The sequence below is a fragment of the Anas acuta genome, chromosome 7 (assembly GCF_963932015.1).
Source record: "Anas acuta chromosome 7, bAnaAcu1.1, whole genome shotgun sequence".
Classification (NCBI taxonomy): Eukaryota; Metazoa; Chordata; class Aves; order Anseriformes; family Anatidae; genus Anas; species Anas acuta.
In genome coordinates this window covers 25,355,112-25,371,167 of record NC_088985.1, presented here as the reverse complement: position 1 = coordinate 25,371,167, position 16,056 = coordinate 25,355,112, and the positions used below count along the sequence as shown (strand labels likewise).

The 16,056-nt window shown below is 47.8% G+C and overlaps 1 protein-coding gene across 1 annotated transcript in view; it reads left to right on the top strand.

Moving 5' to 3' along the window:
• The first annotated feature begins 3,521 nt into the window (after positions 1-3,521).
• NT5C2 (5'-nucleotidase, cytosolic II) overlaps positions 3,522-16,056 on the top strand; it is a 57,058-nt gene continuing 44,523 nt past the window's right edge. The window contains exon 1 of the mRNA XM_068688358.1: positions 3,522-3,631. The gene's annotated coding sequence lies outside the window, so the exon portion shown is untranslated. The remainder of the gene's footprint in view (positions 3,632-16,056) is intronic.

Genomic DNA, 16,056 nt, shown 5'->3' with positions numbered 1-16,056 from the left:
GAGGGAGGGAAGGATGGAGAATAGGATTTAGGGACAGATGGAGGAATGGAGAAAAGGATGGAGGGATGGGGGAGGGATACAGGTAGGGATGGAGAAAAGGATGGGGAAAAGGATGAAGAAAAGGATGGAGGGATGGGGGACAGATACAGGGAGAGATGGAGGGATGGAGAAGAGGACGGAGGAAGGGATAGAAGGACAGAGAAAAGGATGTAGGGATGGAGACAAGGATGGAGGGAGAGAGGGAAGGATAGAGTGTCCTTTAAGGTCCCTTCCAGACCAACCCATTCTGTAATCCTGTGATCCAAGCCTTCACGTCAAGGGTCTGCAGCCTTCCCAGTCCCTCAGCACCAGCCTGGCCCAGGCTGCCCGGCTCACACTGCTGCTGCAGAAATCCTCCCTGTGCTCTGGGTTGTTTCTTTTCAGATCTTTCACACACTTCTCACACGCAAAGTGTGTTTAACCACTTCCTCAACACCTGTTGCTTTGCATTACTATATCCTAAGCGAGGTTTCTGCTACCAGCAGTAACTGATCGAGGAACTGGGAAGTCACCAGCTCTGCTTAGTTATGTGGCATCGTTTTGATGGCTTTGCTGAGGTGATTAGTACTGATTATGAAAGTGGCTTTGGTTCCGTCTTGTCTTGGACTGGGATGCACAGAGTAAAGGCCATGAGGCTGGAACCCTTTCCCTCTGAATGGATGAGGTTTTCTGGAGCTGGAAGGAGCCAGACTGCTTGAAACAGGTGGGACCTGAGCCAGCTGCCAGCGTGACTGCTGGCTCAGGAGTGCTGACTGTGAAGCTGAATTTATTGACTCAAAGGAATTTGAGTCAATAAATGATAGTAACCACTACTCTTGTGCAGAAAAGGAGTGCAGCTGCAGCCCATTAGAGCACTGCTTCTTTCAGAGTAAAAGGGTGGCTGAGACTTTGGGATCCACCCCTGCATGAGCTGCCAGTTGAGCCTAAACCCATCCCAGGTGGTTGGCACCCAAACTGAACCCCTTTGTGAGCCCCTTTAGCACCTGGCACAGGTCTCAGGGGCTGTCTTGGCCAACAAACCTGGGAGCTGCACATCTTCGATGAGGGGGAGAGCAGCAGCGTGGCCATGTCTTTGAGAAGGAGCTGTGTCCTGGCAGACTGGGAGGATGTCCTTAGATGACACAGACCCAATCCCCAAAACTTGCTGAAAGAAAGAGGAAGGGAGAGGGGTATCATTGCAATGTTTTGTGTGGTTCTGTACATCACGTGTTGTTTAATGCACAGAGAAAGGCCTTGAGAATCCAATTCTTTGGCAAAAGGGGTGTGTATGCACTTTAGACTCCAGCAAGTGCAAGTGCAAACCTACGGCAAGCTGTAGGCAGCAGGAGGATATCTTAAAACTATGTGACTTTGCACAGCGCCCACCTGCTGATGGGGCTCATTGAACAATTTATCTCAGGAGCTGCATTTAGCCTGGGGTTGTGATTAAAAGGAAAGAGCTGTCCTTTCAGCTGTGCACACACAGCAAATGGGATACACATCTTCTGTCCAGTTTCCAGCACACTCCATTAAACTCATGCTCTGGGTACGTGTTTTACCACCTGGCTCCACGGCAGCAGTGGGCTGGGAGGAAAATGCTGCCCAGCTGCTGAACTGAGGGAAAGTGAGGGAAGCAGTCAGATCCAAAGTGTCTGTCGGGAGTCTGCTGCCAGACCTCCCAGCACAGGCAGCTCTGGCCCCTTTTGGGAGGGAGAAACAAAGATTTATTTACTGAATCATGCAGACACAAAACCACTAATGCAAATGTAAAAATAGCTGTACTGCCTCCCTCAGTAGGGAGCTGTACTGCCTCCCTGCCTACTCCAGTAACTCAGGAGTTTGTCTGGGGCAGTGGGAGATTTTTAGGGAAAGAGCAGAGAAGCAGCACAGATGTTTCCTTGGTGCAGCTTCTCCAGCTCTGTGGCTTTGGAGCTCCCCGAGCAGTGGTCACGTCCCTGTGTTTGCCATCCCTTATCTAATCAGCATAAGGTCATGTCCTGGATGCCACCATGCTTTGTAATCCGCAGTTGGATAATAGGCCTTGTGAAAAAACATCATCTTTGCACTTCAAAGTTGCTGCCAACTGATTTCATTTAATGCCCCTGGTTTTGAGACAGTGACACTGCTGCAAAAGTTTGTTCCTGCTGCCTCACCCACCCCATCTACGATTTTGCAGATCTCTGCCTTATCCTCCTTGGTCTCTTTTCTAGGCTGGAAGATTTTAATCTATTTAATTTCCCTTCATAAGAAAATAATTTAAAGATTTTATCAGTCTTGCTGGCTTCGGCACATCTCCAGTGGGTACGTGTTGGAAAGACACAGCCCCACACCCTGCAGGATGGCACAGCCACAAGGATGTGTGGAAATGAGCTCCCAAATCGAGCAGGACACATCTCCAGGTAAAGCCACTCACTTTAGTGCCCAGACGAGGCACCCCAAGATAAACCCAGGACACACAGAGGTGCGAGACTGTGGCTCAGTGTGCACAATGCCCACAGGCTGAGCTTCCCACCCGTGTGACACCCCCCTTGCTGTTGCTATGTGACAACTGAACTTTTGGCTTTAGTTAAAATTAATGGTGAATGTTCCAGGCTTGTGCCGTCAGGAGGATCCCTTCCAGCCCCATTTTGGACAGGATGATGGAGTCTGGAGGCCGTGTGAGGGCCATGAGGCCTGCATCCAACCCCGCAGCACGAGGGTGGCTCGATGCTGTAGTGCAGAGGGCAGGCCGAGGGGAAGTGTCCCTGGGGGGACAAGGGGAGCAGGGCTGGAAAAGAAATGGTGGAGGAGGGAGGTGTGTGGGAGCTGGATGTGGGAGGGGAGAGCGACATCAGTGTGGGCTGCTGAAACCTGTGGCCCCGCAGGGACACCCTGATGCCATTTTGGTGGCACCAAGGTGGCCAGGACCCTGCTGTGGCTCAAGGAGGACAGCTGGAAAGGAGGGCTGCTCTTCTTCTCCTTTCATTTTCCTCCTTTCTTTGAGATCTTTTCCAACCTGAATGATTCCGAGTCTATTTAGGGCCGTGGTTCAGTGTGTGACATTGGTGGCAGGGGGGCGGTTGGACCAGATGGTCTTGGAGGTCTCTTCCAACCTGGCAGCAACTTTGAAGCGCAAAGATGATGTTTTTTGTTTTTTTTTTCACAAGGCCTATTATCCAACTGCAGATTACACATCATGGTGGCATCCAGGACACGACCTTAACCACTTAGTCTGTGGCTCTGTGAAAACGGGGGGCTCGCGCTGCCTGCCAAACACCCCCTCACCTCCCCCCAACCCACTCCACAACCACGCTCAGCCCAAATTAGCCAATAACTCCTTTATTTCAACCAAAACCCGGGCTCCTTCAGCCAGATGAAGGAAAACACGGGCAGCGGGGGGGGGGGGGGGGGACGACAGAGGGATCCTCTTTGCGGCTGTGGCGCCGCTCGGCACTTTGCCGACGCTCCCTTGCGTCCCTCCAGCGGCCTCGCACTTTCTCCTCGCTCCCTAGCGCCGGCCGCGGGGAGGGAGGGGGAGGAGGGGCGGGGCTTGGGGCCGCGCCTGCGCAGTGCCGCCGGCGGGGCGCTGCGGCAGTTGGTGCGGGGCACTTCTGGCTGAGCGCGGCGCGGAGGGGAGGTGAGCGCGGGCCCGGGCGCGCGGGGGCAGTGCGCGCGCTCGCGGGGCGGGGGTTGCGCGCGTGCGCGCGCCGGGCGCGTGGCGGCAGCGACCGTTGGAGGGGACCGTTAGGGAAAGGGGGGGGTGGGGGGGAGTAAAGGGGGGGGGGCGCTCCCCTCAGCCGGGGCTTGGGGGGCTATGGCCGCGGCCCGGCGTGAGGAGAAATTGGCAGCGGGGGGCGTGTGGAGCTCCCGCTGCTCGCCCCCGGGCTTTCTCCGTCAGGCAGGGCAGGGGAGGACGCCGGTAGCCCCCCGATGTTGCCTCACGGTGCCCCTCACGGTCCCCCCCCCCCCCTCTTCCCTCCCAAGTTCCCTTCCCTGTCAGCGCTGTGGTGTTTCGGGTGCTCTCGGTCTGCCTGTGTCAGGCTGGGGGTGAAAGGCAGGAGCCAGGCACCAAATAACAGTTAAAAAAAAAAAATCGACACACAACGCCTTTCCTCTCGTTTGCTTATGCCTTTCTTTAAAAAAAAAATCCTCCCTTTTGGTGCCAAAAACGCTGTTGCAAAATACGTGACGGAAACAATCCTACACGGGTTTCTGATAGACTGCGTGACTGAGCAGGGCAGCGCAGTTTCTTGTAGCGCAGGCTGGTTTTAAACATTCCTGGAGCCAGCGAGATGATGAAATCCCCAAGTTTTACTCCAGCTCTAGCTCTCAGAAGGCTGCCAGGCTGGATGCTGAAGGTCCTCTCACTCATGGTTTTGGAAACCTTCCTCCCAAGGCACGATGATTACTTTTTAAAGAAGTTTCGTTATTTATTTATTTATAGCTCTGGAAGATTTACCGTTGAACCTCAAAGATCGCGATATGCTTTTTAAGTGACTACAGAAAAACATCTCCTCCTTACCTGTATCGGGTCAGTGTAACATCTCGCCACCAGCCAAAACGTGGTGTCGATCCGTACACCGCTTTGCTTTGGGAGGAAGGAAAATGTATAAAAATCAGTGAACGAATTGAAAATAGGAAGGGTTGCAGGTCTTTGCAGGTGCTGCGCGGCTTTACTGAAAACCAGAATCAAAACTCAGAAGTGCATTTCGACCTCCGGTTCGCGAGCTGAGTTTGTGGTTCCAGCAACGAGGAAAAAACGTAACGTTTCGCTTGCAAGCTCATCCGCTTAGCTGCGGAAGTCTGTCACAGCCCTTGTCAACCTAAACGTATTTGAGAGTGGAGCTGCTGTTTAAAATAATCTATTGCCATTAGTCCTGACTCCAAAAGATCATTCAGGAACTTGCTGGTTTGATTAACAGCAGTTGGAGTTTGTTCAAGCATGGACGTCGTTTCATTATATAGTACAATACAACCTTTACTCTGTATAGCTTCATTCAAGCAAATTGTATTGCAAAATGCACCGCCGAATTACATCTAAAACGCTCCATTGAATGAAGTACAATTGCAGAGATAAATGGGAGAAAAATTGTAAGAACGGGAGAAATGTTTTCAGCTGAGGTTTGAAATTTAGAGCCCATTAGTGTGTTTGCTTTGGTAGCGTTAGCGTTATATACACTGTTTCTAGGATATACGCTAGCAAAATTCAGATGCAAGCTGAAATTTTCCCAGGCAAATTTCGAGTTTATAGGCAATTTTTAATAACAAAAATACCTTTGGTTGTTACTCTTTGTCATGTTTGATTCCTGATATAGCTATGAAATGGAAGTTTATAAAACCTTTTTAAAACATGATTTATCCTAGGCTTTTCGTATTTAGCTTCAAGGGGAATGTTTATGAAAAAACAGAAAGCTTAGTTTGGTGTTTACTGGTAAGCACCGTGGTATTGTACTCATCAGGGAAACATGGAAAGGAATGTTGTATTTCTTCCAGAAAACTACAGGTATGTTATTTTTGCATCTAAAGTAGAAGGGAAGCAAGCTATTAAAATACGGGGTTTAACCGATGTTCATTGGAAAAGCAGATAGGTTTATATGCTCACCTCATACCCGGTATTTGCAGGTCAGCTCAATAAAATAATGCTTCACTTAAAAAATGACACGGTTAGTTTGCAGGGAGCTGTTATCTGGGGATGGCCCAGGGCTGGCCACGGTTCCTTGGGGCACATGGAGGCGATCCACAGCCTTTGAGTCCCATGTGCTCTACGGGCACTGAGAGCCCCTTCTGTTGTATAAATTTGAAATGGGGGAGCGCTGTGGGATCGGGGTGATCCAATACAGTGCAACCAGTCGCTCACCACTGCTGGTCAGTCCTACAGAGTCCCTAGGACCTGCGGCAGCATTGCCACGCTGAAGCTGCTTGGCCTGGGGAAGGTGCATTAATGGGCTCCAGCCAGGCTGCAGTGGAAAGTTGTCATAGGAACTGGCTTGCTGTTTGGCAGGGCCGTGCCTTGTCTTCACTCGTTTGAAAGCACACCTCTGTAACTAATCACCTCGGGATAAGAACCGCTCGTATGCTGTCCAGCACAAAGCCATGAAGAGGGCCAGGCACTTCGGCTCTGCCCCAAGGGAAGCTGAGGACAGCGCTGTGCGTCAACAGAGGACAGCCTGGGCGATGATGTACCTTGGGATGAGTTCCCCATGCCTGCTCTGCACCGTGCCCTTACATCGGGGTGGCTCGCAAACACTGGCTGTCCTGGTATAAACCAGCTGTGGCTTTTTTAGCAGTGAGAATAATAGGACAGAAAACCAAACAGAGCGTGCCCGGGAGTGGAAGCTTTGTCTCGCTCTTTGGGATGCGTTCGGGATGAGACACGTTACTAAGTCAGCGCATGGGAATTCTTCACTTACTGTCTGTATGGCATCTATTTTATAAATTGTATTTATTATGTCGGCAGCACAAACATCATTTGACAATGATACTTGATATGGCCGTGGTGTGAGTCTCTAAACGTTGGCTATTCCGTGCTCAAGCATATCTTATTGTTTGAGTATTTGCAAAGTGCACATTCATATAAATATTTCTTGCTGTAAAACGTCTGTTTTATGCTACTAAAGAAGTTATTATTATGTGTCATGGCTATGATGCATGTAGCAGTCATCTGTATTTTGCTTTTTTAATCACGACTCGTTAGCTGGAATGGTTCCTAAAACCTTGGACTGTGTACTCTGCATAGACAGCATGTATAACATGACTCTGCTTTCTTAACACAACCGCAGAGACAATCCAGTGTGCACAATAAATAGAACTTAATGTACAGTAAATAGATGTGAAGCAACATCTGGAAAATATTGCGCAGGTATTGAAGGTAGCCACTGTAAGCAATTGGCAATCCAAACCTGGCTGCGTAAGGGTAGTTATTAAGTCTCATTCACGTGTTTGCAGGGCTAAAAAGGTGCTTGGGAGGCCTGGCTGTGCAAAGCTACAGTAGGGAAAATCTTTTTTTTTTTTTTTATATGACAGCGTGAGATTGAGAAAGGAGCCTGAATGATTCAGCCTGAAAACCCACAGCAGTCTGTGTCTGCTGCTGACTGCTGCATCTGCCCGCTCCCTCGGTGTGTAACGGCAGCGTGTGCACCTTGCTGTAAGGTCAGGAGCACATTTGCCCCGACTTCCTGGACGCCTGGGTCCCCACGTGGAGGAGCAGTGAGTGGCTGTGTGCCAGCCCTCACAGGCCTGTCACTTTTTTTCAAGTCTGCTACGAGGCTAAGCTTGTTGCTCACTGGTGACCTTAGCTTAGCATCCTCCAGGCACGAATACCTGCTGCTGGATTTACCAGCACCTCCAGCCCTCTTTCGGTAGTTTCAACAGAGAGAGAGTTCAGACCGATCTGGGGAGGTTGGAAACCCTGCTGTGCTTATCTATAGGCTGCCTTCTGTTAACATGTAAGCAAAGGAAGCGAGCTGGTTCTTACCTTGTGCGTCTCACCGGGTAAAACTGCTTTACATTCTGCAAAGGTGTGAGCACATGAACTGTGGAGAGCAGGAGTCGCAGTGATGGTGGTACATGAGCGATCTGTTGGTTTCTTTTTGGAAGATAAAGGAGGTGTGGGCACAGCTTCTGTAGGTGGATGGAAGAAGAAGGGGAGGCCCAAGCAGAAGTGATTCTCCTGGGATTTGAAGGTGGCACTGAGGTGTGAAGTGAGTTAGTAGAGACAGATGTGTGGGGACTATGTGCCCTAACACTGCTTGTTTTGTACTCAAACTGTAAATATGAAGACTGTTTCGGTGTCCAAAATTCCCATTCTGTCTCATCCTACCACTTCTGATTTATTTAAAAACAGAGGTTCCTTGAAGTCATTACGCAGTCCAAACTCAGCTTAATTAAGTTAGAGAATATTCACCGCTCCCAGCTCTTTGCAAACAAAGGCGTACTGTTTTGCATATATGCTTACTACCAGATTATCGTGAAACCTTACTTGGCACAATTGGTTCAGCGGAAAGGAGAAAACAGAGACTTCCTGCACGGCTTTCTGCGGGAGGCTCCCAAGCAGAATGGTTTCCCACTGTTTATTTAAGAACAGCCCTTTGGATTAACTGGCTTTGACCCAGGCCTTGTACTTCTCCGTGTTATCATTGGCATAACACACGAAACACTTAAGATGCGTTATAGCTGGAGTTTCAGGAAGCAAATCCTCGCCGAACCCTCCGTGAAGGTACACTTCCAAAAAATACTTTCCAACCCGGGTGGTCCAGACCTGCAGTTGCGGAGGGCGGCTGTGGGTTGAGACACCTTCGGGGCGGTTGCCCCTTTTTTGGGGCAGATTGCCCCTATTTTGGGGCGAGCTGCTGCCTTTCCCCGGGCAGCAGCTGCTGCCGGCACTGCTGCAGTAGCCCCAGCTGCATCCCAGCTGTGTTTTGGAGCCGGGAGGGAGCGGGTCTGCTGCTCTAACGGGTATTCCTTAGTGCCTGGAGAACAGGAGCTGTGGGTGGCAGTCAGCTCGTACGTTACTGTTTGGACCGGGTGCCTCTTGGCTTTTGCATCAAGCATAGCACATCTGGCTGTGGAATTCGTCAAGAGAAACTTTCTAATCAGGTTCTAAAATAACCTAGAACAGCAGGTAAATTGGAAGGGGAGAAGACGGATGGGTTAGTACAAAGCATAGCAAAATCTCTAGACCAGCTGGATTCAGCTGGTGTTTGGGTCAGTTCAGTTGGTGATGAGTTGTACGTAGGCATGCACAGAAATAATTAGGAACATGGGGTCAGAGAAGAGCATGTGAATGTTCTGCCCTCAAGAAAGCCAAGGAAGCTCTGAGTGAGATGTATGCCAGTGCTTTGTAAACATAACATGGTGATTACCACTAATAACATCAAAGGGTAAGGGCTAGTAAGCTAAACTGCAGGTAATTTGGGAAGTTGGTAAGTGAAACCAGTTGCAATTAATAATAATAATAATAACATTTTTACATGTTGGTTTCCTTTCTTTTTTCCATCTCCCTCTGAGGTGGTTTTTATCCTTTTTTTTTTTCTTTTTCTCCAGTGGAAGATCTGTATGCATTGGCAAAGGTATTTCAAATGTTGCTTTCTGAAGTTTCCAGCTCACCTTTTTGGACATTGCAGAGCAATTCAGCTCAAGCCTATGCAAAGACAGGTGCCTATAGAAGTCACAGGAAATGTTTGCAAGAGTTGGTCCTGAGCGTTTTGGATAAATCCCGTCCTTTCTGACATCCCATGCAGTATTCACTGAGACCCTTTAGGAACAGATACCCATAGCAGCTGCATAATTGCTTCTTGTTCATTTCTTGTTCATTTCCACTTTTTTAACCTCATTCTCTGTATGTGCTTTTCGATCAGGATGAGCTCAGTCCGTGAAGAAATCTGATGAGATGAACGTGAATTCCAGGTGCTCTGAGCACCTGTTAGCTACAGGCTGACCCTGGAGACTGCTCCTCCGGGTCAGTTCTAGTAGCTGCCATCGTTGTAATCCAAGCAGCTGAGTGAAGCTGGAAGGAGGAATTTAACATAGAAGCAAGCCAGACTGGTAAATCACCCGTTCATTTTGCTGTCTGGAAACTGAGGCAGGAGTCAGATTTCACTTGCCACTTCACGTTGCAAGCATCAGTCAGTTGGTGTACCGGTGATCTGAATTTTGGGGAAAAAACGATAACAACGAGCATTTGCTAACTAAATCTGTAAGTGGTTCAAGTAAGTAGACATAAAATCCCTCTGCTCCATTCTTCAAAATGCCCTCTCTACTCGAGCAGTGACTGGCGTACCAGAAGATCTTCTGCTAAGTCCTTTTTAGTCAATAATGTGAATTTAACTTACCCGTACCATTAATCACTTGGTGACTGCAGGCATGCTGGGCAGAATGAGTGGCTCACGTGTTCTGGTGTTTCTTAATATCCTCTGCAGAGTAGTGTTGAAATGGAATGGTTTTACAGAGCGTGAGGATGTTAAAAAAATGCTAGGGCTGGAATCAGGAGCAGATGTGTGTGATGTTTTTGAGCAAATTGTATACAAATTGGCAAGAGCTTTCCTTGCTGTGATCTGAGCTGAAATATACATATGTAGCCTTCAAGAATTTGGGGATTTCTATTAGTTCTGATCCAGAGCAGTAACACTGTGGCCTTTCTAAGAGTTTATTAAAAGCATGTGATCTAACCATTCCTATGTTTTTTCACCTCGAATAATACATTAGGTAGGTTCTTAACTCTTCTTTTACACGTATTGTAACTTCTCTTGCAGAATTACACTTGGCAGTTTTACAAACCAAGGCCAAAAAAATCTGCTTGCTAGGCTTGAGCAATCAGGAGGGAAAGGATGATGAAAAACCAACAATGTTTTACTCATCTACCACTCGTTTTTCCTCACAGCCATGCAGCGGGTAGATATTAACAAAGACAGTAATAAAAAGCACTTTCAGGCCTCATAAATCGAAGTGTTCTGGTGGGGTCAAGAACAAATATTGGCAAGGTTAGGGCATGCAGAGAAGTGTCCTCCAAAAGACCCGTGTTGTGATGTTCAGGGCCAGGCTGAGGTTTTTCTAAGTGCTGTTAGGAAGGAGTTAGGAGGAGGCATTTCTGTGGCCACGCTGGAGGCTCGGTGCTGGCTGGGCACGTGGTCGGCTTGTTTTTAGCAACTACAGTAGGTGAGGTAACGTTCTCAGTGACTTGGGGTTGTCACGCTCCTCTGCCTGGGACTGAGTGCTTTAAAGGTGTCTCAGGATGCAGGGGATTCTGGCTGCTCGCTCATCTGCAGCAGGAGCACCCGGCTGTGCTGTTGAATGAGTCTTCAACTCCGCACTAACGAGACACTTCAGGTTCCCCGAAGAGAGAAGCCGTGGCCAAAGGCAAGGTTTGGTGTCGGGAGCTCTCGGTTCTGATCTCGGGATAACGAGGACCTGCTGACAGTGCTGTCTTAGTTCTTTTTTAATGCTCTCTCACCCTTCAGGCTGGAAGGCTGCTTCCAGGTCACAGCTGCAGCAGTGGATCTGTCATTTCATCTGTGTCCTCCCTCAGCACAGTCTGTGTTGGGACTAGCACAGGGAGAACATCTTGTGTGCCCTCCTCAGCTCCTGTCAGGGCACAACCTCCTGCGTCAGCAGGATTGATTTAAAATACTAAAAAGCAGTGAACTGAAGGGCCCATGGAAAGCTGACGGTTTTCCCCAAACAAGCTTCGTGCTTTGTGTTGTACTTGGAAAGGGTTGCAAAAAGTTTCTGAAGAAAAGAGGTCGATCTGTTGGAAACGGTATAATGTAGGCCTTTGGTATCAGTTGATAAAGCCGAGACAGTTAGGTTATCAAAGGGAAGCCAGAGTCAGCAAAAGCTCCAAGTCATCAGAGGTTGATGTTCTTAGTTTATTCAGTTCTTTTTCTGATGAATTGAGTCACGTAGGCTGCATAAGAAGTGCTGCAGGGATAAGCCGTCTTTTGGAAGAGCGTGGGGTGCTGCAGAGAAGGTGTTCGTCAAATTAATTTACTCAAAGAGTTTCCTGCAACGGTGCCTCAGTACTACACATCTGTCAAGATTAAATGAGATCTGGGGGCCGATAAGGTGTAGGTGGGGACACTATTGTGCCCTAAGGACAGGTTTGTAATTTCATTTGTAATCAGGCAGACTATAATTACTGTGTTTGCCTCTGATTAAAAAAACAGGTCAGGAAAGGAACGAGTCGATCTGTCTGTATGCAGAAGGGAAGTTCGCACAGCCCTGAGCGCTTTGAAACACCCACAGGCTTCACGGTACCTGGGTTTCATCCCCGTGCCCGCTCGGTCGGCACGTCTGTCTGCAGGGCTTTCTTCTCGTAGGCAGAAAGCTGCTGCGTGGGACTGCTCACCAAGAGCAGGGGCAGGAAAGACAGAGGGAGAAGGGTGGCTGCTAGCTGGGAGCAACATAGGGAAGGTGAGTGTTGCCCTTCTGGCCTGGGTGAACGTTTCAGGACGGTGTTAGGGCCAGCCCAGGGGTGACGTGGGTGAGCTGAGCCTGGGTGCACAAGGTTCTTGCCTTTCCTACCTGGATCAGCATCAAGGAAGGCTTTGTGGAAGAGAGGTGGGTAACCATTATTTAAGGGCAAAAGTAGGAACCCCATGAAATCTTTCATGCTTCTGGAGCACGATATGCTAGGAGAACTGAGAATCAAGACCTTCTTTACTAAATTATTTCTGTATTTATCTTCACAGTGCCCTTTGTAGCCAAGGAGTGTCATTATTTTGCACTCCGCATGTTTGTGGCCCGGTTTTATATCTGAACTCTGTGGCCATCCTGGGTATTAAGGCTTTCTCTCCTTTGCCCCCTTCAGTTCTGTGGTTCTCCACTCATCCTTCTTTTGGAAAAACAGGCTCATTTGTCAATGATGTGACTGCTCGGCCTGTTATTGATAGGTAAGACTCAAAAGGAAGAGAGACCAAGTAAATACATGCATATTTGGTAAGCTTTTCCTTAAAGAAGGTGGGGAGGCAGGGGATGATGCTGCAAAAGAAAACTCCTAGCAGGAAAAAAAAAAAAAGTTCTCACTGGTTTTGACTGAGCAGCTCTCAGAATTACCAGATCATCTTCAGCTGTTGATCTCAGTGTTTATTTTCAGCAGCTTTCTTAGGAAGGAGGAGTCCGTGTTCCCTCGTTAAAGTACGCTGGCTGCTTTACTCAGCAGCACGTCCCTTGGCTAGCGCTGCATCCAGATGCCCGTGGGACTGGTGTGGACTGGCCAGCTGGCTGCACCTGGGCTGAGCAGGGACAGCTTTCAGCAAGGGGAGGTAGGAACTGGCCCCTCCAACCTGCAGAGATGGCTCAGCTGCAGATTCTGCTGTCACATCTCTTTATGCAGCCTGCAAGCCTGGAGAGAGGTCCCATCCACCGTCGAATAGGTTTCAAGTGTCTTTTAAAAAATCATCCTTATTTTTCCTTTAACTTCCCTTTAACTTTTTAACTTTCAGGGACCACGATCTTCAGAGAAAATAATTTTTTTTTTTTTTTTTTTTAACCGGTAAGCACTGATGGTAAGGAAAGCCAATAAAATGTTGTCCTCCCTACCTTCCGTGTTCAGAAGATAAAGAGGGCTTTGGGTTGTTTGCGTTATCCAAGCTGACCCACTTGCATGCTTCCTGGATGACTGTGTGCCAGATCGGAGCTGCGCATCTCAAATACTTTGTCGCTTACCACCACGCTCCTGGAAGGGCCCGTTAAGTCTGCCTTTGCGTCCTGTAGCACAGCGGAATCCAATGAAAGGCGTCATTGTTGTGAAATACCGTGGATCCGCTGCCAAAGGAGCTACTGTTGTATAATCCCTAATAGCAGGTTAGAGTGGCAGCAGTTCCTTGGTTGGAAATCAGAATGCGGAGGGATGGCTTTCCAGTTTGCTCTCCGGGGATGACACGTTGCATCTTGTTCGCTCTCTGCAAGTTACAAACTCGTACAGAGGTGTTCAGCTGGTGGCACGTCCTTACGCAGCTCTGAACACCAAGGGTGTTACTTGGAGGTAAAAGCATTGCTAACAAATCCAAAGATTAACGCCTAAAGAGGTTTTAGTTTGTTCTGAAGCAAAGCAGCAGGGGTGGAATAGAAAAGTTTATGCTGGCTTTCCGTTCTGATTTGCAGAATTCGGTGTGTTCATTTCCATGCTGACATTTCTGCCTTTTGTGCTGTTCGTGTTAACCTGCAGCCCAGCCAGCACTGTTGTGCTTCGTCTTTGTAGCAATGGAATTAGTATCTGCAGATACCAAACATCACATTCCTATTCTAGTGGGCATTTGCATCAAAGCTTACCCCCTGGTTTGCAGCTAAAGCAAACACGTGTGAATTCTTAAATGTTTTCTTTAGAGTGGACTGTATCACAGCAGAGATCAAATTCACCCCTACTTTTTAATCTTTTAAGACCTTGTGTAAGTAGAGCAATTGCTTACGGGAAAAACAGGATGAGCAAAGTATTTGAAGTATCTTATGGGTTTCTTACTGGAATTTAACAGCTGGAAACAAGAAGCAGTGAGAACATTATGTTATTAGCCAGGTTCGTGCTTGCTTTTGGCAGGTGGTCAATTGGACAGCAGTTGGGGAATCCTGCAGCAGAGGTTGCTGCAGGCTGCGGTGCTCTTTTCCTGCAGAAAACCTTTCCTAAAGGAAGTGAGTTTCTTCCATTCTTCTCTCCAAGACTGTTTGTGCCTCAGCCTGTTATTCACTGGTATGTCATTTATAAGGTGAGGAAAAGTCACCCGAGGCACAATACTCTGCTTGACTGACCTACTGTGACTTTCTTTTTGGCATTATTTCTTGCCTCCGTGAAAAAAGGCTGATTTGAACGTCCTCTCCCCTTCATTTAGAGCCCAACAGTGACAGAAAAAACTACCTCAAAATTTTGTTTTGCTACTGATTATCCTCCCTGTTAATACTTCGTGTGGATTTATTTAATTTCCAGTCACAGGCTCATGTCCTGTCATCGCTGGACTGAAGAGCCCTTCCTGTGTTCAAACGCTTCCAGGCTATTTCAGATCACCTGCAGAGCAGCTCTCCGCAAACTGGCAAGCTTCCACTCCAGGCTTTACTCTCTCTCATAGCTTTATTCCTTCCTCAATATAATCAGTATTTCTCTTGAATGGGGACAGGTGACCGAAGAGAGTTCTCCAGCAGCATTCGGAGCAGCGGCAGACAGGCACATAGAGTCCTGCCTGGTGGCCTTGTACATGCAAGGATCAGATTTGACCTGCGGTCACAGCATTTCTGTGAGAGCTCATGTTTGCTGATTATTCTCTGTGGCATGGCTCTTGCTCTTCTGGATCGAGTCTCGCATTCCTTAAGGATGGTCTGCCTTCTTTTTTCTAGCGGTGGGACGGTGCTGGCCACGTTGGGCTTAGAGAAATGGGGTATCAGCACTCCCCCTGACAAACTGCTTGTGTAACAGGCAGCATTTTGGAAGTGACTTAACTAAAATGGCAGTTCTGCGGGAGATATTGAGAAGCACGAGCTCTGTAGAAGCTGGAAAACTTTCTCATTAGCTGACTGGAGAATTTGTGGTTTCTATTTTAAGGCAGTAAACTCAATTACAGATGATTGAGGAGAAGAGATGGTCTCTTGGTACTCAGAGAGGGTCAGATTTGAGGTTTGCTCCTTGCAGAGTTGCACCGTGGATTTCAGAGTGTTTTTCCAAACTCCTTTTTAACCATCCATGAAATTGATGATAATTAAGTCATATTTAATATTTTAAATAACTAGTGCTCCTTGGAGTTCCTACCTGAACAGAACTCCTTGGATAGAAATGGAGGATCACCCTAAAAAACTTCGAGTTCATCTGATCTGTGTTTTTTTAGGGCATCTAATGCATTTTCAGGTCCAGGATTACTGCTACATCTCTAGGCATCGTACAGCCACTCTGTGGATATGATTGTCGGTAGAAATGATAAAAATACCCATAAGCAGAGCTTTGTTAAATATATTTTATCTCTTTGTTGTTATATAACCATTTCTTTAACATCTGGCTTCATCACACAGATAAAATTCAGCCTGAAATTAAATCAAACCCTATCATAAGCCACTCGAGTAGCATTCTGCCTTCTTGTACCTTACCCATGCAGAAATAACCCAGGAGATACTGTCATCTCTCAGACTATCCTCAGATAAGTGTGTGTCTGGAAATACTTTACCAATTTGACTAAAAGCTCTCTCTTGGAAACGCAGCTTCGCTGAGGCCAGCTCTGTGGTGGGGCCCAAGGGAAGCAGATACCCCTGCCAGAGCCAGCGTCTGAAAGGGCAAGCTGGGGGTGGAAGGACCAGCACAATCCTCCGAGCAAGGACTGTGGTATGAGGCTAACATGATATAATATATCTTTGTATGAACCACAGGTGGGATCTGCTGTGAATTCACTACATGCATCTGTAGGTATCGTTAACAGGTCCTTAACAGCAGGTCTCTACCTCTTTAATATCCTGTCCTGGCCGTACAGAATTATCCTGCTTAAAGCCAACTTCAAGGATAATTATCTGGAGTTCAGATACACTTTGATGTTTCTTTTGGAAATAATTTAGTGTTCTGATAGGAGAGAATATTTTGTCCTCTCCTGCCATCAT